This window comes from Lagopus muta, chromosome 14, assembly GCF_023343835.1.
Source record: "Lagopus muta isolate bLagMut1 chromosome 14, bLagMut1 primary, whole genome shotgun sequence".
Lineage (NCBI taxonomy): Eukaryota > Metazoa > Chordata > Aves > Galliformes > Phasianidae > Lagopus > Lagopus muta.
The window spans coordinates 2,746,194-2,773,789 of NC_064446.1; the positions used below are offsets into that span (position 1 = coordinate 2,746,194).

General features: G+C 45.1%; 1 long non-coding RNA gene across 1 annotated transcript; it reads left to right on the forward strand.

Annotated features, from left to right (window-relative positions):
* Positions 1-2,353: 2,353 nt before the first annotated feature.
* Positions 2,354-26,258, forward strand: LOC125700125 (uncharacterized). Its single transcript, XR_007379789.1, has 4 exons — positions 2,354-2,726; positions 2,874-2,955; positions 3,353-3,477; positions 19,854-26,258. It is a non-coding gene; the product is annotated as an uncharacterized LOC125700125 (long non-coding RNA).
* Positions 26,259-27,596: the final 1,338 nt, after the last annotated feature.

Consider the following 27,596-nt stretch of genomic DNA (forward strand, 5'->3'; position numbering starts at 1 on the left):
AACTTCAGTCCCCATGTAAACCTTGACAAGTAACTAGAGCTTCTCTAGAATGATTTTACAAGGAGCTGAGATTCCTTCATCCCTGGAACAATCTCTTATTTTTGCCAAGGTATGTGGAAAGCTGCTGTGAGCAGAAAGAATCAGTCCTCTTGGCCAGGCTGAACTCTCCAGTGTGCAGAAGGGTGGCTGCCCTTGTTTTGTGATGATGCCTTGTTTCTCTCAAGAAAGGGAACATCCCTTGCACTCATGAATCTGGTTTTTGCCTTCACTCTTGGTCTTGTAGCCACTGTGCTGCTCTTATGCTGATGGTGTGTGCTGGGCCAGTCTGATCGCTTTTGAGATGGATACAGTGAGTTTCAACGTTTTCTCTAGCAAGTCTTTATTTCTCTTTCAGGGGTGCTTGTACACATCTGTACTTTGAAACCTTTATCTAAGATGACAGGTCTTGAAATGGAAAGAGCCTTCATCCTTCTCATGCAGATGTCATAGCCTACTTCTGGAGGTTGCCCTGTTGGAATCACAGGTGACAAATTAACAAGGAACTGGCAGGATGAATGCTAGGAAACAACTTTTTAGTCCACAGTGGTGAACACATCTCAAAGGAATCATTTCCTTAAGAGCTGTGAGAAGGAATTTTGCCATTCTCTGTGCTGCTTTGATGAAAGGACTGTTAAAAATCCTTTCCAAACAATGATGTTAGCATTTTTCACGTTAGCTTTGCATGTGCTGATGCTCATTGTCTTACCCAGCAGGGAAGATCCCTTTGCACAGCCAGACTCTGTCTTCCAGCCCCAACCACCAGAGGTAGCAGGCCTGTAGGACAGCCATGACCTGTGCTGCTGCAGTTCCTTGCCTCTCATTTTTTGTCTGTTGGCATAACCTGGCTCTTGGTTCACAGAATCAGAGAATCACCAAGGTTGGAAAACACCTCCTGTGCTAGCTGTGCATTTTTCATTGATGTTCATTGAAGCTGATTCCAGCAAGGCAGCCATGGTGCTGCCTTCACAGCCCTCTGAGATGCCAGAGGGATTGGGCTTCCAGTTTATCCTCAGCACAGGTGCCTTGGAACTCCTCCCTCCTTGTCACTTCTGTGCAGCTCTGTGAGCTCAAGAGGAGCCTAGCATGAATTTATCTTTGACACGTCTGGATCCAGCCCAGGCCCAGTTGGCTGAGTGGTTTTCTGGCAAAGTCTCTTTTCCCATCCGTATCCATTCTTACAAAGTGAGCTTTCCCCATTCAAATATTTTGATCTCACTGAAATGTTTCAGTTCAATATTTCTTTTGCAATGTCATTTTCTGAAAATGAGTACGTTCACATAGAAGGTTTGAATCTTTTCTAAAATACATTTTCAACTGGAAAATGCAGCTAGAATAATGTCCATTTTGGAGAGGTCTTATACACTGACCCAAGATCACAGAATTGTAGGGGTTGGAAGGGAGCTCTGGAGATCATCCAGTCCAACCCCCTGCTAAAGGGGGTTCCCTACAGTGGGTTGCTGGGGAAAACATCCAGGCAGGCTTTAAATATCTCTCTAGAGCCCAGAACTGTGCACAGTATTCCAGATGTGGCCTCTCTAGGGCAGAGCAGAGAGGGAGGATCACCTCTGTTGCCCTGTTGGGCACTCTTGGTTTAATGCATCTCAGGATGCCATTGTCCTTCTTGGCCACAAGGACTCACTGCTGGCTCATGGTCAGCCTGTTGTCCACCAGGGCCCCTTCTCCACAGAGTTCCTTTCCAGTAAGATGTGCAAAGCCTTGTTTTTTCTCAGGTATTTGCTTCTTTTTTTCTGTGTCTCAGCACTTCGTAGGTGCTTAAAAAGCATTGTGAATGGTACTGCAATGTGCAGCAGGCTCTTAGCTCCTGACCAGGCAACTGCATGGGCACCAGATCATCTGGGGATCCTGCAGAACTGTTGGGATCAGGGTGGGATCTCTGTGGACCCAGGGAGCAACCATGAGGCTTTGGAGGTTTCTTGTCCCTCTGAGCAGGCATGGTAGAAGCTAAGCAATCTATTAAACATACATGCCTTATGGCACGTGTGTGCAGCTTATCCATGAGACATTTGCAGTTTGAAAGCTAAACCTCCCTGCAGTCAGGAGGTTACCATCCAAAGTGGAGACTGCTGAGGTGCTGCCGGAAGGCTTTGCAAGGGGAAAAGTCATCACCTCTTCTTTTGGAGAGAGATGTTCATCAGGAGGGGAGCACTGTGAAGAAGGTAGAAGGGGGAAAGGTGTTTGCAACAGGCCATGCAGGAGAAGGTGTAACTGTGAGAGGAGCAAAGAAGAGCAGGGCAAGGACAGATTGCTGGGGAGGAGAGGGGGAGGGGAAGGATCATTGCAGATTTGTTGCACTTAGCATTAGGAATTGCTACAGAGCATGCAGGTTGTAGTGATTTTCTAATACTGAGTAATATGTCAGAAAGGCTATTCTGGATTTAGACCAATATATACAATTTCTTGTCTAAGTAGAACCATATGCTCAAATGAGAGATCATTTTATTTTACTAGGATGGACAGTAAGTAGAAACACATTCCAGATTTCATGAGGTTTCTTCCCCCCTTGGCAGCCATAGAGCTGCTTGTGCTTAGTCTATGGTTTTTCAACTGTTTGATACCTGTCCGTTACTTTGCAGGGCTTAGAATCTGACTGTGTCATGGTGTCTGTTGAACTGTGACTAATGGCTGCATCACAAAGCTGGTTCACCGGGTCACCTCAGCTGTAGCTGGTAATTGTTAGCAATAAAACAAATGGGGCTGATGGGCGCTTTGCTAGCATGCTGTACAGTGGAAGATGGAGCTTTTGTGTCCATCCTCCACTGAAGACTTAATGTTCTGTGCTCAGAGCCTGACCTCATCCAAATCTTTTCTGACAGCCTCCAAAGAAAAAACCTGTTGTGGAATGTGCAAGCTGGTGTTTAATACATGAGCCCTTTGCAGCAGGTTGAGCAATCAGAAGTAAGTAGATATTTATACAGTTTGACATTGGTAAATAGCCCCTCTCCTCCTGCAGCTGCTGATGGTTCTCCTTTCAGCGCTGAGCGTATTTCTGTGTTGTGCAGCTCCACCATCAGCCATGCAGCTGTTCCCGGGTGTAATGAGGCCTTTCTGACCTGATCCTACCATGCCATGGACCCTCTGATTGTTCACCTGGAGCAGTAACAGCTGGCCATTGAACAGCATTTAATGGCTGTGGCCAGAGACTTCACGTATGGGACTCTGCTGGCATTGCTTTACAAAGGGGAGGGGATTGGCTATTGGGGTTGACTAGCTCAAAGCAACACAGATATAACTAAAAAAAACCTGTGTTATATCACATGTTTATCTACTGCCTGGATTCCACGTCCTGCCACAGGCAGTGTCACTTCCCTGCATGCCCTGGGAACTGCAGACTGTTCAGGTGCTGTGGAGCTACAAGGACAATCTGATCTGCTTCAGCTTCTTCTATGCTCTTTTGCTGGGTCACTTCTTAGGAAGAAGGTAGGTCACCCCGCATGATTTCTTTCCCCTTCCCTGCTTTGGCCACCATGTCCATTCTGGGAAGTCAATTGCCACTACCCAGGATGATGTTCTCCCTCTTAGCAAAGTGAGCTTGCAGCACTGAGCCCCTCTCCCAGGAGTGATTCTGCTGTCAAAATTGCTGCTTTCCAAAGGAGCCTCATTCAGGCTGTTTCCTTTCTGCTCTGCTGTGTGTCTGTGTATGTTAGGAGGGTGAGAACAGCTGAGCATCAGCGATCTCCTTGTGCCATGTTCCATCCTGTGGCTTATTGCTCCATCTCTGAGATACATTATCCTACTCTCTAAGCCAAGCATATGCCCAGGAGATAAACTTTTTTTTTAGTGCTGCTTTCCATTTAGATCTATAGACTTCATTTCAGCTCTTTGGCAAGGCTTCTTCTAGTCTTGCTGCAAGAAGTCCTTATGGCCAAAGGATCCTCCCTAACGAGGCTGAGAGGCTGCTGGGGAAAGGTGCTAGAGGATTGAAGCTGGGGAGCCATCCCCCTATACTGAGGGCTTCTGTCCTGCAGGGTCTGGCTGGGCACAGGCTGCTGGTCAGTGGGAGTCCTGGAGGAGCTTGGCTGGGGCAGATGGAGATGCTTGGAATGGACAGGGGAAGCGAGGGGAGGTCTGTGTGTGTTTGTAGGCAGTAAGGCTGGAAACTCCAGGAGGGCCGAAGGAAAAGCTTTCTTTCTCTGTGCCTTGGGCATCAAAACCATGTTTGCTTGAGTAAGCTAGAATAACCCCCACTAGGGGATATATGCACTATATGTAGGTGTGCACATATGAAAATGCCTATTAAAACAGGTTTGCCTGCATTCACAGAACACAACTTCGTTCTATATAGAAACAAGAAGTCTGGTTTTTCAAAATGCTTGCAAAAAAGTGAATTTTTACTAGAAGAATGTTCATATGGGCCTTATTGCAAATTCTCTTTTTGGGACTTGTGATGCATGTCCTGGGCTGTGGATGAGTAACTGTGACAAACAAATGTAGTGGCTACGTACGGGTTTACAGCTTTTTCTTCTCTAAGTTTGTATGTCTGTTGTGCAGCAAAGACTGCCGTTGTTAGTTTGGTTTACGTGGTGATCTCATGCACAGGAGCAAATTGCAGAAATCTACTCCTAGAGAGCTCTGAATGCACAGAGCATCAAGAATGGCACGTGTTCTGCTGGGCCAAAGATTTCTGTGCAATCAAACACTGTAGTTTTGCTTTTTGTTGTGACAGGGACCTGCCTTCCATTGTGCTACTGAAACATCATCAAAGCCTGGAAATGAGAGTGACATTTCAGTGAAAACCTTTGCAGTGCTGCAGCAGAGAGCCTTAAATTCAAAGCAGGTCTGTAGACTTGGCATCTTTGCTAATAACAATACAGTATGTGCTGAGAGATTGTCTGGAGGCAGTAGAAGAGGGGTTGTGCTTCTGTGGTGAGGAACGAGGCTGCTCTAATGATTTATTCAGCTCTAAATCGAGGCAAATTGCACTGAAAGCTGTAGGATGCTTCCAGAAAGGACAGTTTAATATTTCAGCAAAACTCTCCAATTGACTTGGATGGCTGTTTAAAAGGGTTTGAAGGAAGGTAAATGTTTCAGCGCGTTATCTCTTAGGGAGATAAATACAGTTGTTCCATATATTGGTGTGGCCTCAGCATATCCCGTTAGCAGCAGCAGGTGGGGCTGCCCACTGCTCTGGGGCAGTGTCTATCACTATCCAGAATGTAACCATGTAGTTACATGTGATCTGGTATCTGAATGCTGGCAACAGGTGAATAACAGTAACTGAGTAAGTCCAGCATCGGGCTATTGCGTTGTATTTGCAGCTACACCTGCTGCTGCCCTGAGCTGCCCTCTGCAGTTGTGTCACCATCAGCATGGCACATGCACTCACCTGCTGTGAATTCCTCAGTTGATCTGCAGTAACATCTAAAAGCGACTGAGCAACTTAATATTCTTAAATTGTGAGCTTTTGTTTTTCCCCAGTGAAGGAGGCAGATACCATCCTCAAACACTGAATTTCTGCTTTCTAAAGGAATTAATGCTAGCAACAAATTCTGCAGTGAATATTCCTCTTTCTAACCTGTCTCCTCTTACCCTTGTGTGGTTCTTACTGGTTTTGCTCCATGTACTGGGCTGTGTGCTCTGCTGATTCCCATTCCCTGCTGTTCATGCAGTGGGAACCAATGCAGCAGTCTATTTTTTCTAAGGCAGACTCTTCTAATTCAGTCTTAAAACAATAATTTATCATCAGTCACTGTTAATTTTTTACTGTCTCTTCCCAGTTCTTTAAAAATCAAAACTGGAAGGAATTGCATTAGGCCAGTGAATGATTCCAGCTTACAGGGCCCACACAGTTGGGAAATATGCTTCATCATTACATTGCTACATTTGTCAGTAAGTAGTTATAACCATTTTGTCTTTTTTTAATCATGTATGTTCTAGAACAAGTGGCTGTGTCTTATTCTGTGCTTTCACAATGCTGGTACGTATGCACATAACCCTCTTTGGACATCTGAAAGCAGCTTTTAAATACAGCATCACCTCTTAAAACTCAGAGGAGCCAGGTGTGCCAGCAATGTAATTGAATGAGATTTTACACAGGAATTTAGGAAAAAAAGCTGGATTAACAAGACAATTACCTGCTGCAAAATCAAGTTTCTTTAGAACTTCACATACATGTATTAGAATCCCCTCTCCAAACCAGAAGGTTTGGGATGCAAAGCATATTATGTCTGTTCAGCCTTCTAACTTTGTGTCTTGAAGCAATCCAACCCAGCACACAGTACCTGTGCATGTGTATTTTTGTGTTTCATGCTAATATGTTGTAAATGGAGCATTGAGCCATTTGCCCCAACACACTGTGAGCACACAGGCTCACGTGGCACAAACTGCTGTATGCTCACAGTGCTGCTGTCTTCCCAGCACGGAATGCACTGCCACAAGCTCTGACCTGTTCCTTCTGAGCTGCTAAGGGCTGATAGACCAGCGATGTAAAATGTTTGTTGTTTTGGTTTTGTTTCTTTGTTAAGGTAAAAACGCACTTCAGAAAAGATGGTGAAACAATAGGTCTGCCAGCTGCCCTCCAATTTTGCTGTCACTCTCATTTGGCTGCTAAGACCTGCAGGCTCTGGTACAAACATACACGGCTGCTTTGCTTTCTTTCAGAACTGGTTTTTGAGCACGTACCGTGTGTTGAGAGGATGTACTTCTGCAGGGGCTCTCCAGAACTTGATGGTTATGCAGCTGTCTCGAGCAAACACAGATAGTTCAGAACGTACCTGAGAACAGATGGTACAACTTCGAATTTGAGTTTTTCACATCTGGCAATGTTGTGGCCATGCATCGGGCAGCAGATGGTCCAAACTTATGAGTTTGGGCATCTCTGTCCTTTTTCCCAACTGAAATGTGTTTTAGGATTCAGATGCAAGAAATATCTGATTGTCTTGTTTGCTCTATCACTTCTGTCTTCAGTTCTTGGTGCTGATTCTCTTAGTTTTCAGAGTGTGTGACCAGAATTTAGCCTGGCTGTGATCGTGCTGCACGTACAGCCTCAGAAACTGCTCTGGGAATGCCTAAAAAGAGCCACTTATTCCTTGAAACTTCTGTTCTGCTGCAGCTTTGTTTCTTTTGGGACAGAACATAATGACCTGTGATTGTCAGGGTGCATGTGGTTTTATTCTGGTCTGTAGGGCACAGCGAAGCGCATGAAATGCAGGATGATGGCATTTCAAGGGCATTTCCATTCAGGCTGGATTTCCAGGCTGCTGCGTGAAGGCAGGGGAGTTGTGGCACTGAGGTCTGTGTGTAGGTCTTGCAGGCTGGCTTGGGCTGTGCTGATGTCTGCAGTTCCTGTTGCTGCGTGCTTGCAGCCAGCATCCCACTGCTGAGCTCACTCCACCCGTGTCTTTCCCAGGTGTGTTGAAACATGCAGGAAGTTCTAAAACTTGGGGGTTCCAAAAGCAACGTGATGCGTCTCCCCAGGCAAAGTCCTCAGCCAGAACTCCAACAGAGACACCCCCTGGAGCCCAGTGACTGGGGACAGAACGGGCCGGATTGGTTGGGGGCAGTGCCAGGCATTGAGTCAACCTGCAGAGATCACCGTGTGCCTAGAACGAGTTTGACATGAGCTTTTTCCTCTGGATCTGCATGGTAACACCAGCAGAATGTTGCAGCATTTGGACAGTCATAAACCAGAAATGCTAAACAGCTAGAAAAATACTTCAGCCTGCTATTGAGATTAAAGCAAGCCCCAGACAGCCGTGTAACTGTCAGATGAACCGAAGCGTGGCACGACGCCTCGCAAGGGACGACAGCTCAGGGCTGTCCAGCGGCCTCCAAATGCTGCCTCAGAGCCCGCAGCACGGCTGCACAGGGCCCTTCCTGGGGGAGATGTGGGATGGCCAGATGTGGGAGCATGATGGAGATGCGCCACGAGCCCCGTGCCACGGCGTGACCCCTTGCTGTGGGTTGGCTCTGTGCGTTGGCTGCAAACAGGAAAAACACTGGAGTGCAACTGAGAAATATAAACTGAGACTGTTATTGATGGGGAAAATGCAGTCCCCACGCTGCATGAGTCATGTAATCCACAACGCTTTTCAAGCTTAATTTGAGAGAAGCAGAGGTGCATGGAGGATGGTTTCAATTTCCAAGCGCTGCTTTTTGACCACTCATGCTTTTGAAAAGTCAAAATAATATCTTGGCTCCGGGATGACTGTGAAGCAGAGGTATTCTACTCCTGGCCCGTTGCCCGCTCACCCTCTTGAAACAGAGCTTATAGATTGTGATGGAAACATAACAGCTTATCCTGCCAAAGAACAGGTCATCTGTTCTGCAGCCTGCGAACTGAGGAATTATGGCTGCAAGTAGAGAAGTTGGACCGAATGGAATCAAAGAGGTTGAAATCTGGATAAATTGGTAATTTGGGGTTGCACCTAATTTTTTTTTAATAGGAAAAAGCTTTTGACTCACTGTGGGGTTCCGGTTGAGATGAAAGCATCCTGAAGATGCTAATTGGAAAAGAGATGAAGCCTGATTTTGAGGCCAAGTGAGTTTCTTCAGAAGATCTTTGGTTGTATGATGTAGTTTCCATGGAAATTAATAGGAAGCATTACTTGCAGTGTAACCTACCTATTTGACCATGAACCTTTATACCCTGACTGTGTTCTCACAGGCCTTTCTCCCCACTGGCATAAAACTTTTTGCTTTAATAACTTTGCTCCCAATTTATTCTGATGTAAATGGGACTGCTCTGGAGTTCACGAGCCAAATTTAATCTTGGATATGACCCCAGAATACTGTACCAAGTTTAGAAAGTTGATGTTTTACAGCAGTTCGCTCAGATCTTGGTCAAACCATAGATGTGATAGTTCATCTTCTTAGTATTTCCTAATTTACATGGCAGTAGGACGCATCATAGTTGCCACAGGATTGTGGAGGTTGTGAATGCTTTATTGTTTTCAGCACCAGCGTGTGAAAAATACTGGAAATGAGGACTGTAGTTTTCTGTGCTGAGATGGCCTCAGTATCAAACTCTGTTATAGAAAATGAAAGAAAACAATTGATATTGGGTAAGTTTTGTGCTTTCTGAAAGGCTAATTTGCTAAGTAATGGTTAGTTCTGACGACACTGTGAGTGTACCAAGGGGAAGGAGCTGCAGTCGCTGGTTCTTGCCTCAGCACTGGAGAGAGGTTTCCTCCAGCATCACTCTAGAAATGCAAGGTTTGAATTAACCAGAAATGAACTTATGGAGTGAGAGGGAAAGTGTGGAGAAGTGAAGCAGGTGTAAGAAAGGAGATACATTGGCTTGTGAGCCCATTCATCAGTTAGTAAAGATATGTGGGTCATTCCAAAAGTGCACAGGTCACTCCAAAAGTAATGCCTCCTATTTATTTCTGTGGAAAGTGCAATAGGTACGGAAAGCACAACAGCACTATTTCATAGAGCAAATTCTTAGCTACAGAAAACTCTTTTTCAACATATCATAAGAAACTAGAGTTTGCATAGTTAATTTTATGTAGTTTGCAGATGTTGAAATACCAAACGTGAGTCTGTGGGCCCTCTGAGGGCTAGGTGCAGGATTTCACCCTTATGGTCGTTGTTGCACAGACAATTCTCCAACCCTACTTAGAATGTGTGACCAGCTGTAGGTATTTCAGGTACAAGCAGGTTAGGGTGCACATAGGCTTCCCCAGTGCAAGCCAGGGACTGGGCTTGGACTGTGACTGTGCCACTGGTGCTGCCCCAGTGGCATGTACTAAGCAGGCATTTGGTGCCACCAGGACCATTGCAGAGTTGGGCTATGTCTGGGTCACCTCTATGGAGGTGTGCAGCTGCAGTTGTGATGGGTCTGGCCACTTGGTTGGTTGCATCTGGGAGATGTTTGGTGAGAGCCATGGAGGGAGGCCCGTCCTGTCGGATTGGTGGCTGCAGCAACACTTGGAGTAGCATGGTGGGTTAAGGGAAGGGTGATGGAAACACGAGCCTTGGGAGTGTCGACAGGGCAGGCTCTGCCCATGTGTCCTCCTGAAGTGTTCTTCCTTGAGCAAGGGCTGGAGAGTTCAGTCCTGGAAGGGTATAAAGGAGTTCAAGAAATGCCATGAACTTCACAGAAAGTCAATAATTTGGGAAATACACTTTTCAAAACATATAAAGCGCTATGAAACTTGCCTTGTTTCAAGAGAGAACTATGGAAATGCAGCAAGATTCACAAGTCATTCATCCAAAGCTGCAAACTGGTGTGTAGGTCTGTGCAGCAAGAACATTAATATCTGTTAAATTCCCCAGATTAGCTTAAACATTCCAGAGAAGGGATGTAATTCTCTATTGTGCAGGAAAGGAATTCACCACTCCCCCAGATTTTCTGCTTTCCAGGGACTCGAGCAAACCAGCAATCCCAGGGCAGTCGTTTTCCCCCGTTAGTAAGCATGTCTGGATTGGCAGTGGATGTGCTGGGACCTGTCAGGGGTTTGGGTGCTGTGGGGCTGGGTCCTGCAGAGTGGTCTGCACACAGAGCGGTCTGCACACAGACTGATAGGCAGTTTGAGTTTATGTCATGCTTCTCAGGTTTGTTGCACATTGTTCCCCTTTATGGTGCTAAACTTGTAAACTTGTTTTGCTTGCAAATAAGTAGAGATGCAATACTACCTGAGTTACACTGATCTATTTACTTTCAGCGTTGAACTCTAACTTGGTGCTGGCTCTTTTACTTTGAACCTGATACGTTACTATCACAGACAGCCTTTCCTGCCAATGAGAGAAGCCTCCCATAGAAAAAAGTCTGAGGGCTGTATTCCCCTCTTACCAACAGCACACGTGTGCTGTGTGTGTCAGGAGTGGAGCTGTGTGTGCAGGGTGCTGCCCTTGAGTAGGACCTTATTCCAGAGTTGCAGTGGCTGAGAACACAAAGCAGTACCTCTCATTCCTTCAGTGCTCGCTCCGGCTGCCAGCAATGCATGCTGTGTGCCCAGACAGCTGGCCCTGCAGCGAGGTGCTGCTCCTCCATCCTGTGCTTCAGTTCTGACCATACAAATGGAACTTATAGATGTCATGTCCTTCAGATTCTTCAACAAACTGATCCCAGTTGAAGGATGAGAGGAAAGCGTTTCAAGGCACATTTTTGCAAACATGCCATCTCTGCAGAAAGAGAACTTAAATCCAAGTTTTGTTTATCCTCAAAATCCATTTTGAGTGACACTTCTAATTAGGACTTCCAATTAGAAGAGATACAGGGGATTCGACTCTTTACAAGGGTAGATAACAGCAGGACAAGGGGAAATGGTTTTAAGTTGAGGGAGGGAAGATTTAGGTTGGATGTCAGAGGAAAGTTCTTTACAGAGAGAGTGGTGAGGCTACCTAGAGCTCATCAGCACTCTAGATGTGGATGCCCTGTCCCTGGAGGTGTTCGAGATCAGGTTGGATGGGGCCCTGGGCAGCCTGGTCTGGTATTAAATGGGGAGGTTGGTGGCCCTGCCTGTGGCAGGGGGGTTGGAGATTCATCATCCTTGAGGTCCCTTCTGACCCTGGCCATTCTGTGATTCACATTTTGAGAAAGGTGGTACAGCTTAGTGTTTTCAGAGGAACAGCTTCAAGTAATTTCTTTTTAGGCTGACATATTTCGATCAAAAATAAGTAAGTTATGTGGTATACAATTCATGGAAGTCCAAGAAAGTGATTTTTTGGTTGTGCTTTGTAACCACTTCCTGCCTGTGTCATTGAAAATGGAAGAGGACTTGATTTTTGAAGCCTTTCAGGCTTTTAGCAATGACCAATCGGTTAGGAGAATGAGAGTGTTTAATCGCTGTAGCCAGAGGTTCAGCTAAAAGCACTTAACTGGGTGTCATTCTAACAGACCACCTGGCCATCATAATTTGGGGTAACTTGACCTGAGAGGTAGTTGGTTCTCATAATGACATTCAAAGGCATCTCAACCCAGCAAGGTGAGAGTTTGCACTGAAGGCTGACTTCGGGTGGATGGATTCATGGCTCACACATAAACCTGTGCACTGGAGCCTGACTTCAGCACGTGAAGAACTTTGTGGAATGAACCCTCGGGGAGCACATCTGACCTCCATTTAATCAGGTCTCAGGGAAGTCTGGAAAACAGAGGGCCCTGCAGATAACTGCAGGCTTTTGGTTAAGTGAAAGTTTATAACTGTACAGGGAAGGCAACCTAGGCCATAGAAGTGGCAAAAGCCCCCAGAGATGCTCTGGAATCTATGGAATTAACATCTCTGAGTAGGCAGGATTAGACTGGATGCAGAAGGTTCTGTAGATTCTGTAGATGACCAAACTGACAAATAAATGCATTGGGTGGGACTGGCCTCTTTGGGAGAGCAGCAGAATGGGATGAAGCAATGAGTAAAAAGGTGATTAAAGCAAATAGTGTTGGAATAATGGGGCACTGCTGTTACCCTATGAACTGAGGGCTTCCGTGGATTTCTGTTGTTGGAAAAGAAGTGGGTATTTCTGCTATCCAAGCAACTGTATGTGCTTGTTCTCCCCAAAATGTAGGCATGAAGAGGTTTGTTTTTTTCTGACACTTAATGCTAGTCCAGTGGAAAAGGATTAATTTGGGGGCACACGAAAATAAATATGTATGGTGCAAGAGACAGCTGGGAGGCACAGAGATGCAGGGGCACAGCTGTCTCAGGGTGCGGGCAGAGCACCTTCTTTTGGCCAAAGGCTGTAGTGCACCCATGGCCAGGTGGGCTGCAGGGGATGCACAGCAGGCAATCAGAGCTGAATCATGGCTTTCCATCTTGTGCATAGCTCAGTTTCTCCCTCCCTCCCTTCCTGAGCTCTTCCAGAAAGAGTGATTCCAGGTCACTCCTGTTCAGAGCAGCTCCATCTCTCCCAGCTGTCCCTGGGGATTTGTGTCCCAGTGACGGGCTCCCATCAGCTGAGTTGGGGACAGGGCTCAGTGCGGGGCTGTCTGTGCTGCAGGGCCACTGTGGCAGTGCTCCCAGAGCACACACAGCCCTGGGGAATGCCCCATTCAGCTGTGGGGCTGGTGGGGATGGTATTTGGTAACGTCACCCTGGCTGCCAGCCACTGAAGCAGATGATTTATTGTTTTCTATATGAATCTGCTTTTAAAGCTTCTCATATAGCATTACAGATGATATCATGCAGTGTTAAGTACTTACAAGATCTGTTTCAAGCTTTGGATGTATGCAGAGTTACGGTCTTGGCAATCATAATATTTGGTCCTTTTTCTTTGGAATTTGAAGCTATTTGTGTTCTGCTTTTGTTTCTCTGAGTATGCTCAGAAATGGAGACGTAGCCCATTTTGTGTTCATCATACATTTGCTCTCTACTCGCTGTTGACACCATGGCACCTGAGGACAGGTTGCTGGATCACAGTTTCTTACTGCACTGCAGCAGAGGAAGGAGTTTGCAGCCCTTCTGCTGAGCACACAGGGCTGGGTCTGCAGCAATTAAAAGAGCTAGAAGATTTCCTTGAGTTCCTGCATTGCTGTGAGCTGACACAAGGCCACGGGGCTCCATACAGCAACCACCAGATGTGCAGTGCAGGGTGTGTGTCATGGAGCTAATTTGGTTGTTGCCTAGAGAGCAAGGAGTTAAAGAGCAAATGGTTTGCAGATAGGTGTCTGGAGAAAATCCTGAGCAGCACTGTTCCTGTAAGTGGATGATCCACTTACACATTCCTGCTGCAGTAACCAGAAGCTGAAGGAGCTGAGCTCATAGGCTGAGCCTGCTTGTGCACCCTATGGTAGTTTGCACAGTATGGATTTGCTAATGAAGGAGGGCCACCGTAATCATTACTTATGCAGCATCTCAGGAAAGATTAATGGCTGTATATCTAGCTCTTCTCATAGCCCATTAATCTTCCCGGCAGTTAATGAGTCTTTATTGATTCTGTCAGGTAGGGTAATTTCCATTTCTTTCATCAAGGCATGTTAAATACATGCTTATTTACTTTTTTTTTTCTTTTTTTTTTTTTTCTTTCCCAGTTATCTTTTGTTTATCTGATCAAGTCTGGAAAAAATAATTGTCATTAATTCACTGACCTGAACCTGGGCCAAGCTGTTCTGTCACATTCAGCCAGTAGAGAACTATTCCAACAGAAATATGCATTATATTCCCCTGCATTGCCACCTTGAAGTGTCTCAGCACTGGCTCCCTGCAGTAATGGTGCTGCCACAAGGACAGGAACATGAGCTGAAGTCTCCATGAAGTCTTGAATGGAACAGAGGCCAGAAGGAAGTTGTGATTTCAGTATATCTACTGATATCTGATCAGTATATCTACTGATCTTCCTTTCAGTATGAAAGGAAAAACAGAACGAACAAATCCTCCTTGAAACTCTTTCTTCCCACAAACAAACTCTGTTTTTATGAGAGATTTGCACACGTATTCACATTTATCAGCATATGAAGGGAAGCAGCAGAGGTAGAAGCTGACAGTAGATCTCTACAGCTGTCAAAACAACGGCAGCCATCAAAACACGAGTCTTGTGTGCACATCTCAAACTTGGCTATTTAATCTCTTGCACCAGATGCTCCCATGGCAAATGTTTTTGAAACACAAATGGTCAGAATGCATAAGAAAGAAAGCAATAGCTCTGACATCTTGGTCTCCATCCTCAAAAGGCACTGGGAATTCCAAACAATCTAGTAATAGGAATGCATAGTTTCTGTATGAAAAGTCAGCTGTGGAAAATAGTGTATTTGAAAGCATCCCCTGTTCCATTCATCACCACGTATCGTAGAAACTTTCCTTCTTTGCAGTTCCCTTTGGGTCTTTTCCCAGTAAGAGGTCCTACCCCCTTTTTTGACCAGAGGCTCCTGTGGTAAAGGGGAACACTGGAGGACTTCCAAGCTGGAATGGAGGGAGAAGCAGGTAGTGAGGTAATGCCATGAAAGTGGAAGTTGTGCTGTTGTAAACCATGGGAACAGCTGACCTGAGGAATCTGTGAGATTCTATTCCTCTATCATCAGACACTGAATAATCTAACGACTTGTTTCAATTGCCCTTTAATCAGTCAAAAGTTGCAAATTGTTGGTTTAATGAGTCACAAACAGGGAAGATAGAAGTAAAAATATAAGGATCTTATCAAATGAATGTTGGGCACTTGACAGGCATGACTGAAGCAACCTAACCTGCAGATTTTAAATCTCTTAGGATCTGTTGCAGGCAGCTTGGTTCAAAGCAGCCAACGAAAGAACAGAGCTGCAGAAGTCTGCTTAGGCACCGCTCGCGGAGCTCCTGGAGGAGCAGAGTTGCATTTTCTGTTTGGTAAACTGCTGACTGTGCTAACAAACAGTGTGATCTTTGAAACTGCAAACTGAGCGTGTGCCATCCCTTTGAAGGACACATGCTGAAACGCAGGGTGATTAGTTCCAGATAAGCCAGCACAGTATGTCAGTACCTTCAGTGTGTCGCACAGACTTGCTGATAGGGGACAAAACAAAGACCACGGAAACAAAAGCAGCTCAACATCTTGTTCTGGTGAAATGAGAACTCTCTCCCCAGTGTCTGTACGCTTCGTTTAATGGACCATGGGAGACTCAGGATTCACCAGTGTCTCAGGAAGCTGCAGCAGGCAATGGCAGATGGCAGCAGGAACACGAGGTGTAAGGATGCGCCCTTCTCGTAAATACAGCAGAAGAGTGGAGGCCCTGAGCTTCTTTCCATACATGACTCAAATGAATCTTCTGCCTAATTAGTAGCATTTTGAAGTCAGCTTAAAAATCCTATAGTGATCCTATCTAACCAGCTTCTCCTACGTAAAGATTAATTTTTTATAATGGCAGTTTTCCTCAGAGCTTTCTTTCAGGTTGCCCAGGGCAGTTATTTGCTAGGGCAGCCTCCTATCAGCTGAGATAACAAGGGCAAAGACCGACAGTCCAGCAGTCTGGGTTGTGCTCATTTCTGGGGGAGCAGTGGATTCTATCAATGTTGTTCAGGCTTAAATAGAACCAAGTGTCTCATTGGGAAAGTATGCTGGGGAGAAAGGGCTGTGCTAGGGGGCTGCATACCAGCTTGTGTTCCTGTTGGATGACAAAACCAGCACTCCTATATAACCTTGCAGAAGTCACTAATGAAGCTTCGGTGCCTCACAGTGATGTTGGTGATCCCAGGTGATGGAGACATGCTGGAGTGTCTGACTAGCAGTTTTCCCTGCTGGGTGCTGCTGTCAGGAAGGCACAGCAGAGACTATGTAGGCATACTGAAATTGGATTTGAGATCACATCATCTAAAAGATCTAAAAGGACCCTTGTATTCTTCCTGCAGTTTGCAATTTGCTACTGTTACCTGGTTCTTCAGGTCAGCATTAATCAGGTCATAGTTTCTGAACAGCAGTTATCCACAGCAAACCACAAGCACATCTGATTTTAAATGTAGCTTAAGAGGCTGTTTGGTAGGCAAAAACGTCTCTAACCTAGTGGTGAGCCTTTGGGGGCTGTGTGGCAGGTGACACAGGCTGGAGGTTTCCATAGGTATAGGGATCTGATTGGTAGCACAGACTTTGTGCCCTTGGAGGTGGCATTGCTGCAATGAGGGATCTCTGTCCTCAGCTGAGCACAGAACTAGATGGATGCCAGAGCCTCAGTTTCTTCTTCCAAATAGCAGAAATTAACATGAGTAAAATCCATCTCCATCCTAGGAACATGTAAACATCTGGACGAGTAGTTATGAAGATTAATGTTATGCACAGGGTCAGAATTCCCACTGACATTTGCTCAGTTTGCCCAAGCAAGTTAGTGGAAACCTCCTGTGAATATGAACTGCACTCTGCAGCGCTGCACAGGCATTTAACATCTTGGATGCCAGTTTCCTCACAGGCACATCTGTAAGTCTTAGTCTTTAATTGCTTTAAAACATAATACTGGGAGTAAAAAAAAATCATAGAGATATGTGTAACTTTTAAGACTAAGTAAGACTAAGTAGAAAAAATTAAGCAACAATGAAGTTCTTCCTGACTTGGGACTTAAAATCAGTCCTGACAGAGCCAGTTCATCAAGGAGGGTGCATGACAGCTGTCAGCTCTGAGCAAAATGTTTTCTGCAGTAGTGATCAATGCCTGAAATAATGCTGAGGTGCAGCAGTAGCTCTGTTGGATTCACTGAAAGGCAGCAGCTGCTCTGAGTACAACACTGAGCGAGAATACCTGCTGTCTCATGCTGAGTGGTTATGCTCAGTCTGTGCCTGTGGTCAGACACTCACAGAGGTACTGTTGACTGCGTTGGGGTGGTGAACTTCATTAAAAGCATGCCATGTTTTGGCAATAGAAGTAATGTGCATCCATCTGAGCGTGCAGGTTTGAATGTGGCTGCCATAAGGACGTTCTGTATTTGAATCTGGAAGCAATGTGACGCTTGCTATACAATGAAATGGAGAAATAGACAGACTTTTTTAGTGTCTAACCCCCTCCCAGTCCTCCCCTGTTCTGAATATGCTGTTATCATTACACCAATACTTGCTGTGTAATACACTTTAAATGAGTGTGAATGTGCTATGGACTAATGTGGTTATCTCCATATGGCAGGAAGTTGCTTGGTCAGAGATCATCTCCATACTGGTGTAATTCCAGGCGTGTTGCTGGTTTTAATAATATAATGACGATAATTGATGTTCTAAAACTGGTAAGGTCAGTGTTCACTGGCTGCTACATTTATTTGGCAGCCAGCTCGGCAGTGTGAAGAATTAACACGAAATGAGGCACAAATCCCACATCCTGCTCCCAGGCCTGATAACAGAGTGGGTGCTCCAATGAATCGCAGTGCTGTTCACTCCTTTGGCACTCCTTTCTTGCTGACCTTCTCTGCCCAGGTGTGCCATGCAGCAGGGTAAGATGGGGTGAAGCCAGGGCCAACCTGAAAAACCCTCACCTGGCAGTTTTGCCATGGCGAAGTTAATCACGGCATTTGCTGATATTATTCCAGGCTTTTTTTTTTTTCCCTTTGGATGTGTGCAGGCTCACAGAGCAAAGGCAGGATGACTGTTGAATGTATGTTAATGGCTATAAGAAATATAGGCCCCGGTTTGCCAGTTGTTCCGTCAGGTTCTCAGACAAGAATGTTTAGGGAGCTTTTTCTTGGCATGGTGCAAAGCCTGGAGCTAAGAAAAGAGCCCAGGGAAGATAATTTGCCTTTTTCCATGTTCAGCATTTCCCACCCGGTGTGAACCTAAATCATGTGGATTTCACTACTGGCTCTGCAATGTTATGGGGAGATAAGGCGGTAACAACTCATTTGTATCCCCAGATGAGATAAACCAGAAGCACATCTCCCCATTTGTAAGTGGCTTCCTATCAGAGGTGAGAATAACTGCAGAGCACTAAGCTGGCAGTCAGCAATGATTAATAATAGTAAATCCTTTGCATAAATAGAAAGGTGGCATTTTGTGTAGTTCACTTATGGTGTTTCCAATGCGTGTCTGTAATTCAATTATATCTAGCTTTCTGTCCAAGAAATTAACGTGCAATTGCATAATGTGTTGGAGCTCTCATGTTCAGGAGGGAGAAATGAGTGCTCTGCCTTTACAAGTGGAGATTACTTCATCCATAGCTTTTTGGGGAGTGAAAATAGATTTATTCTATTTTTGCATGTTCGTCTGATTCGGTGCTGAAATCACTGAAGCAAATTCAGCAGCCCCCGATGCATTCAGTTCAGGATCCTGTTCTGATTGATGATGGAACAGAAGAAACGTGTTACTCTGCATTAAGTAAGAGAAGGAGACTGTATTGAACACTGAGTTCGCTCATTTGATTTGTAAGCATATGAAATAGCCTGCCACATTCTTCAACTGAGCACATAAATTACTTGAATCGTGGTTGTGTGTTCTGTGTTTGCTGTTACCATTGGAAGCAGTTTTATCAGACTTCAGTCCCCATGGTACTTGAGAAAGTTGTAAGAATGCAAAGCTATCTGAAGGTCATTTGCAATCTTAACAGCAGAAATTACTAGCTGCTGTCAGCTATTATAATAGTGTTGATATGTGGCGTAGCAGTTTTACAGTGAAATGGGAGATGTATCGAAGGTATCTGAAACAGAAGCAGAAAACGTGCCTTTGGTGTGCAGGCAGGAGGATATTTCACTGTCAGCTCTGAACACGACCCCCATATTACAGTGCGACACAATGACTCTTTAATGATGGAGGCTGCTGACAGTAAGACAGGCACTTGAAAATTCCTCTTCACCAAGCATTTTGGAGGCAGCTGGCAGACTTCCAGAAGTGTTCTGCTGGAGCTGCACAGCAGGCACATTGCACTAGCCTTGGTTGTGAGCCAATTTGCTACGTGGCAATGGATCAGGATTCTCCAGAGAGGCTCTTCGGTCTCCATCCTTGGGAGAGCTTCAAGAACGGAGTGGTTGGTCCTGAGCATTGGTCTCATAGCTGACCTGTGCTAAGCTGGAGGTTGGACCAGATAACTTTGTGAGGTCCTTTCCAGCCAGGATTCTCCCGCGATAACCTCTTGAGTAGGCTCTGCTTTACATGGGAGGTGGGAGAAATTCATAAACCAAAATGTTAGTTTAAAATGTTTTTTCAAGATGAGTTTGCCTTTTTGAAGTATCCCACTAGGAAGTCTGTGTCTTGGCTCAGTTGTGGCTTGGAGAGTAAGCGAGTATTTCAGGTCATTTCCTAGTTGCTGAGGGAATACAGTGGGCTCCTGAACACGGTAGGTAAAGGCAGCTGTTCCACCATAGCCTTGCAGTGCCTGCTTGGTGTTTTTAGCATAACAGCCAGGGAGAGTTTCATAATTTAATTTTTGATGGTTTGTTCCATGGTCAAAACAGATGACATGTCTGCTGATCCTACATCCAGATTGCTTTGGTGGGTTGGGGTGGGCACTGCACCATTTTATTCTTCTAAATTCTTGTGTTTTTTGTCACTTAGGATCTGACGGAACAGCAGTGCCCTGGAAACATCTTACTGCACAAAAATCAAAAGGAATTTGGAGATTGGCTTTGTTAAGGACATCTCTTGTTCTGTGGCACTGTCACACAATCGTTGCACGGAAGTGTCTACAGGTGGTAATGAGGAGGAATCAGAGCTTCAGAGGAAGCTGCAGGAACAGCTGGACCTCCTAAGAGCTGCAAAAGAAGATTCCCCAGCTAAAACATGTCCACAGAGAGCCATATGTGCATAGCTGTTAGGATTTTGGAATTGGTGTGGTGGAATGACAGGGAGTTGATGGGTAAATATTAATTGAGAGAGCAACCCCCGCCAAGAAATTCTTTGTGATCATGTTACCTTATCTTCATGCAAAATATTTACCAAGTCAAATACTGCCATTTAATTTACCGTAACTTTGTAGTCGTTGCACAACAACTTGAAGAGAAGGCCCAGCATCCTGGCAGCCTCCTGGTGTGCTCTTGTGCTGTTCCAGGGGCAGTGAGACTGTCAGCATGGCACCATGTGCTGGGAAGCTGCTTTCCATTCTACATGCAGCGTCACAGGGCTGTGCTGAGCCACGTGCCAAGCTGACACTTTGTCGTGGCCAGCTTTGGGCCAGGGGATGGAAGGGTAAGCTGAGCTGTTGGGTCTCTGTCATCTGTCTGAAGGGCTTGCAGAGATCTAGTGAATGGAGCACAGTGTTTGGGTTTTCCTTCCAGAGCTAGCAATGTACAGGTGTGAGGTTGGTAGCATGGAGAAGGCCATACAAAGAATATAAAAAAGAGGGGAAGTTCATTTTTACAATATTTCTGCACCTCCCAAAACATTTTGGGTTTGTTTTTTTTTTTTTTTAATGTTTCATTTGCTTGGAGTCTGACCTGGGATATCACAGGGATGCTTCTCTCATTTCTGATTCGGTAGATTTGTATTTCAGGGACTCATTTGCATTGACAGGCAGAAAATACTTCTGTTTAATTAGAATAAATTGTTTTATAGTTGAAGATGAAGGCGACCCTATAAGAGTGCCACTCACATCTTTAGTTGATGCCTCATGCCTACAGTTGATGTGGGAACCCTACTCCCATGCCAAAGGCACAGGCCATGTGTGCACTGAGTAATCACAAATTTACACATCGGCATTACTCAACCTCCAGGCAGCGTGCGGTCAGTTTTCATTTGCACTCTTAAAATTGTTTCCATTTAACACCCTTAAGCAGCTCTGTGCATTACAGTGAAATATAAAATGACCCTCACGTTTGCTCTCCTGCTTATTCAACACGACCGTTCCCCGCTCGGCGTGGCAGCGTGCTTTTCATGTGGCTGCCCATATGCCCTGCACATGACTGTGATCTGGCTCCCAAAAGGGTATGTTGTGATCTGCTCGCGTGTGCCAATTCACATATCTAAACGTTTTCATAAGGGGAACCCCTTTGTGTTAGTCATCTGGTTGTCAAACAAGACCTGGCTGTGATCCTGGACCTGGCACTAGATGAAATATGTGCACTTTAAACATTTCATACTGAAACTGATGGGAATGGGCAATTCCTCAGTACATTTTCTCAAGGTTTTTAAACAATAAATGTCAACCTAAGGGCAAAGCAAGACAGATTTCAGATTAAAGAGACGGGCTTTGCTTAACATCTATAAATCCCTTAGTCCCAACCTCCTTCATGGTTTTTGAAACAAGGAACAAGGAAAGGCTGTGTCAAGCGCAATGGACACTTTTGTCAACACAACTTCTGCCTTTGGTAGCATGATAGAAAGATTTCAAAAATAGATTTTTCTGATGGATTCATGACTTGGCATCCCGTAGAGAATCTAGTATTCTTCCAAGCAAAGCTAAAGGTTTGTGTTAGAAGGCTAGCAAAGCCAGTCAAAAGAGCCTTTCATCCTCGAGATTACTAAAATATTCCTTTGTTTATTTTTCTCCTTCAATTACTTTTCCTGTCTTGGTTTAATCTGTAGTGCTGAAGCTTGTCAGCACCTATAGCCTTTTGTTTAGGATAGATGCCTTGGGAGCATGAATAAAAACAATTTTCATGTAGTGTCTCCTTGTCACAGCTGCTGCCTGAAGCCCATCGACTTCTCTTTCCAAAGACCCGATTATGCACACACAAACAGAACAGAGCCTGGAGCCAGCAGTTTGATGTTGCTCAACGCCAGCGATGAGCCCTTGGTAACCTGGTGCTCCATCATTTGCAATAGAAGCAGCAAATTTGTTTTCTCTCCCACTTTTCAAAGGAAAGGTTCACAAAAAAAAAATAAGTGCCAGAATGCTTGTCTTGACTGTGACTTTAAGTTTTAAAATATTTTAATATGTAAATTCTAGAATTTGCAGCTGCGGGGAGAAGCTCTGAGTAGGAAAATGAAACTTGTATTTGGAAAATTAATTCTCAAACAAAAATTCCCTGTATATGTTTTCTTTTTCTAGGAAAGTGATTTCTTGAAACTTCAGCATATGCTTTCCATTTGTGTGAGCTGGCACTGCCACGAGCCAGAGAAGGCTTGCAGCAAGCGGGGCTGTGCAGGACTGGCACCTGCTAGGCTGTGCTTGATTGCTTGGGTGACTTCTGGACCTTCTGGTACTGTGAGTGAGCCACACTTGATGGAAAGGTGATGAGCATTTTTTCTCGACCCCATGTCATTGTGGAGTGCTTGGAGCTTGCTGTCATGGACAGTCTTGTCTTGCAGAGAGCAGCGCATCCCTGCAGAAGGAGAAATGCTGTAGTCGTTCTAGTTGCAAGAGAAGCTTCAAGGAAAGTTTGTATTTAATTATTGTTAGAAGTGTGCAGCAAAACAGATTTCATTGTTTTTAGCTCTTACAAAGCCATATGCCTATGCCTCTGGATTCCAAAGCCACATAACAAATGAAACAAACAAAAGCAAGACCAAATAGCAGTAATTAAATGTCTCCGTTCCAGAATCGGGTGCGTACTGTGGTCAAGACTGGCAGTAGCAGAGAAGCCAGGGTGCATTGCTGAAGCAGGAGAGCAGAGAGGAGCAATGGGCTGTGTTTGTGGGGAATGAGGAGCGTGGGTCTGTGTGCACCCTGGGAGGGGGCTCCTGACCAAGAACACAGTCCTGGAACCTGCTGTGCAGTTGTTTGCAGCTGGAAAAATGCAATGGAGAGGTGATTCTTCATGTAATTCTTAGGTGAGCCCGTTGAATCAGTTGGAGCTGTTTTTGCTAACTCATTCAAAACTAACATTTTATTCTGTCCCAGTGAGCTGGAGCAGCCTGGCTTGCTTCTCATAGGGTGTCTGTCCAGCTGCCTCTAAGACAGCAGAAGGAACCAAAGGTTGTGATCATGGTTCAGTGACAGAGTGCAGGGATGAAGGTCATTCCTCTCACGGGGACAGAATCTCCTCCTACTCTCTGGCACCGCTTCTCTGCTCAGTTCCTGTTGTTCCTGCTAATCGGGATGCTTTGAAACAGAGAGAGAGGATAGTGGGAGGTGCTAGAAGGAAGGCTGAATTAAAGGCAGAAGAGAGCACAGTGGGGATACAGACAGAAAAACAGGCTGCATGCTGAGCACATTTAAAGGGGCACAGCTGGAATGTTGGAGTTTTGCATGTATGTTTGCCTGTTCCCATGTTATTTTTCCCCAGTATTGCATACAGCATGGTTCCCCCACAAGGTTAAAGATCACAATAATGTTTTATGTAGGTAGCAGAATACCCTGTGTAGAGGAAGTGGTACATGATTTTACTTAGAGAACAGAGATTTCATGGTTTTTAACACATGCAAGGAAATTTGTCCACTGGCATCTGCTGTGAAGATGATATCCCTTTGCTACAGGTCAAGAAGCAAAAGCATCTGCAGCTGTGAGGATGGTGCTTGCAGAAAACACTTGTGCAGGTATCTTCATTCTGATTTGGTTCCCATCTAGGAAGTGGCACATCCTCAGGATGGCTGCTGAGTGCCATCGGCACTGGGAGAGAAAAGAACAGATGTATGGCTTTAAACCAAGATATGAAAAAGCAGGAATCTGAAGTTAGCTTTAAAGTTATTTGGGCTGGAGTATTGGTGGGAAGTGTCAGTGGGCTGCAGCTCAGAATCTGCACTAACTGCTTAGCTGCCTGGCTTTTTCTTCAGCAGTGTCACTTGAGAGTTTTCATGTGCAAGCATAGGACACTGATCCGCCCTGTCTTCCATGCATGCACATTCATTCATGCAGTCCCCTTTGGAATTGAGCACAGATGTATCAGGTAAATGCAGGTGGATGCAGCCAACAGTAAAGTTGTTTTTCTTCTGTTGTGCTGATGCACGGATAGCAACCCCATCCCAATCTTACTGTTGGGTCATCAGTCAAGACTTGAGGACTGCCGAAAGTATGGCTCATCCCTGAGCTGTTTGCAGTTCAGCATTTTACGTATTCTGGACCTGTCCAAGCTGAGCCAAACTGATTTTTGCATCCAACAAAGAAATGATAGGATGAGAGGGAATGGCCTCAAGTTGTGCCAGAGGAGATTCAGGCTGGATATTAGGAAGAATTTATTTTCAGAAAGAGTGATGAGGCATTGGAACAGGCTGCCCAGGAGGTGATGGAGTCATCATCCCTGGTGGTGGGTAAAGAAAAGGTGGATGTAGCACTTAGGGACATTGTTTAGTAGGCAGTATTGGTAGTTGATGGATGGTTGGACTAGATCATCTTAGAGGTCTTTTCCAACCTTAATGAACCTGTGATTCTGTGAATGCATGTGGAGTATGTGACTGGCAGAAAGGATGGATGTTGGGATGAGTGGCCTGGGTGCAGGTCTGATAGCAAATGACTCCTGCAAATTGGGCAGAGTAGGTTTCTGCTCTCTCCATACTTAATTTCCCAGCGCTGTTTGGAGCTAGTTGGGAGCAGGAGATAGTGAGATGTCAGCAAGAACAACCTCTCCAGGTGCTGCGATGAGTGTGGAGTATACAGGTATTTCACAGAAAGCGGTGACAGCATGATCTGCATTACCTGGTGAGGTGATACATCTGTGCATACCTGTGTGATTTTATATGTGTGTGTATCAGTGGCCTATTGTTATGATGTGCTTATGTGGCACTTCATTTGTGGAGTGTACCTTGTATTGGTGGTGTTCTCAAGCAGGGGGAGACATCTGTCAGGCAAACACTAGTAAACATCGTGCAGCTGTATTTTGTTAGGGTTTCATTTTGCATTTTCCTCTCTTCTCCACCTCAGCACTCCTTCAGATCACACTGGCATCAACTGTGGTTATGGCAAAAGAAGATAACTGCTGTTAACCCTGTAAGATGCTAGCATAAGATGAAAGCATTTTCTTAATGCACTCAATCTATGACCAGTTGTTTTTAAAGCTGTTTGAGAACAGCACAGAGAAGACATTTTGCATTTGGTCAGTCAGAAGTTGGTAACTGTTTTAGAAGCCTGCTGGAAGGAGGACATCAAGAAAAGCTTTTGCAAAGCTGTGCTTTCACCTCACAGTGCTTTGCAGAGATACATTCTTGGGTTTGGTTCATATGGGTTCATTTCTCTGACTTTCACTTTGAATTTTGGAATCAAAGGCATTTTAACATTCTAGGTCAAACTTATTAGATAACACTGTATCTCACCTGGTTTCAGCTCTTTAAGCAGTGAGAAGCAGTGCCTCCCCTGCTGTGGTCCTGATACAAATCTGTAAGTCATCACGTCAGCGCGTTTGAAGCTCGGCCTAGCACTTCTGTCCAGAGTACGGCATTGCTCAGAAAGTTCATGGCTTCTCCTTTAAACAGGGTGTTGCAGTGAAACAGGCAGCAGGTCAGATTTCTGAGTAGATGGCAAAGACAGCACCCAGCTTTCATTTTGGGGATTTTGCTAACATAAAGCCGCCTGAGCCAGGAGGCAGTTTGGGCTGTGTTGAGTTTGCGGCCACAGATCCCCGATCTTGTTCCTTTGAGCCAGAGCTGGTGTCCTTTTGGGAGCATCAGATGCGTTTGCTTCTGCCCTGGATGCCAACATTCAGCCATCATGGCCGTGGCTGAGGTCTCCATTCTTGCCATACAGGCTGGAGTCTGCAGCAGTGGGGCTTAGAACTTGATGTAAGTGTGAAGGGAGAGTTCTGAGCACTGACCGCTCACGACTGTCTGATATGTCAGAGCTCTGAGACCAGGCCTGAGGGGGGTGAATACAGTACCTGGGGAGAAGCCCCTTCCCCTCCTCCTGGTGGGGGGCAGTGGGGCTGGCCCTGGCCCTGTGGAGCACAGCTGCCCCTGGGGTTTCCGGGAATTCCTGCCTGTATGTGGTTTCTTAACCAGTCCTGCAAAAATGTATTTTTTATTGAATGTTATTCTAGCCATAAAACTTTTAAGCTGTTCAAATACTTTCCTTTGTACAGTAGACATCTGAGACTATTAGGCATTAACAAGTAAATGTACTTTTTTTTCAACTGCTTCAATCTGCTATGGAGTTTTCTTTGGACTGATTCTCCTCTTGTCTTGTACCAGAAGAAACATTGCTGTGATCTGATATTGTATCTCCTCACTATCTGTCTCCTCGGATTGTAGACGTGGATGTGTTTTATGTTAAATTACAAAGGGACTTTATTTTGCGGCAACCTATTAGGTCAGATAGCTCACCCCTGATCCAGAAATGTTTAAAGTCCAGAGGTACCAATGTGATTCACTGCAGTCCCTCTGTAGAGCCCATAGATTGTGGGGTGAGAGCTTGGCCTTTAGTAAGGCTCAGCTGGAAGATTTTAGGAGATGAATTTCACTATTTCTTTAGCTGTTTAATAATGAATGTAACCCATTTTTCAACAAGAGCTTCACATCACTGGAGCTGTTGATTTAAATGTACTTCATTATTTGTTATTGGCATCCCATTAAGCGACAAACAGTGAATCCTGCCCCAAACTGTATGAGACAGGAAGCAAGCAGCATTCTTGTAGCTGCGCAAACAATTAAAGGAGTGCCAAACTTTGCTTAAACTATTCTGGATCTTATAGAAATACTTTGCCTAGTATGGTTAACCATACACCTGAATTGTGCTGTAGGCACTTATTTCAGTGGCTTGATATTCCTGTTGTGTTGAGCTTCTCTGGAGGGGGCTCTTTTCCTGGGATTTCAGGAAGGTTGTCTCCTTGCTGTGGTTGGTAGGATCAGTTCTGCCCTGAATGCCCACAGCCCAGGCAGCCCCGCTCTCACGTGTGGCTCATTCCATAGCAGGTGCCAGAGGCTTTGCCCATCGCAGGTTGTTCTCAGCCTGTGGAAGAAAGCTGTGTCACACCTCTCAATCTGTACATAATGGTTTTCAGGATTGAGTAAGAAACTGGTAATCCGAAAATGTTTATCTGCTGATGCATTTGATTTTGTGCAATATTGTGAGCTGCTCCCTATCATGTAAATGGAAGGCAATTAGTCTATGAGGTGAAGTATAAAAAGGAAACAAAAAAGAATTTGAAGAGCACCATGCCAGTGATAAGACTTCTAAACCCTTTGCACATTCATCATTTGTGTTGAGGATACGGTTCTGATCCCTCTGTTTTAAGAAGGGCACTGGGGAATGTCTCCTAACATTACGGTAAAGATGATCGTGGGGATGAAATAGCTGTTTGGGGGGAGAGATGAGGGATGGTTGTTGGGCAAGGCAGAGCCAACAGGGCACTTGTGTTTTCAACCTGCAGCAGCATAGGTAAAGTAGCTCTCTTCTCTGCTGGACAGAATGACTGGAGGGGAATTCTTGGGCCTTTTACTCATTGTTTATATAGTTTTTGTGTCTTTAAGCATAGTGTAGTGTAACCCAGAATACGT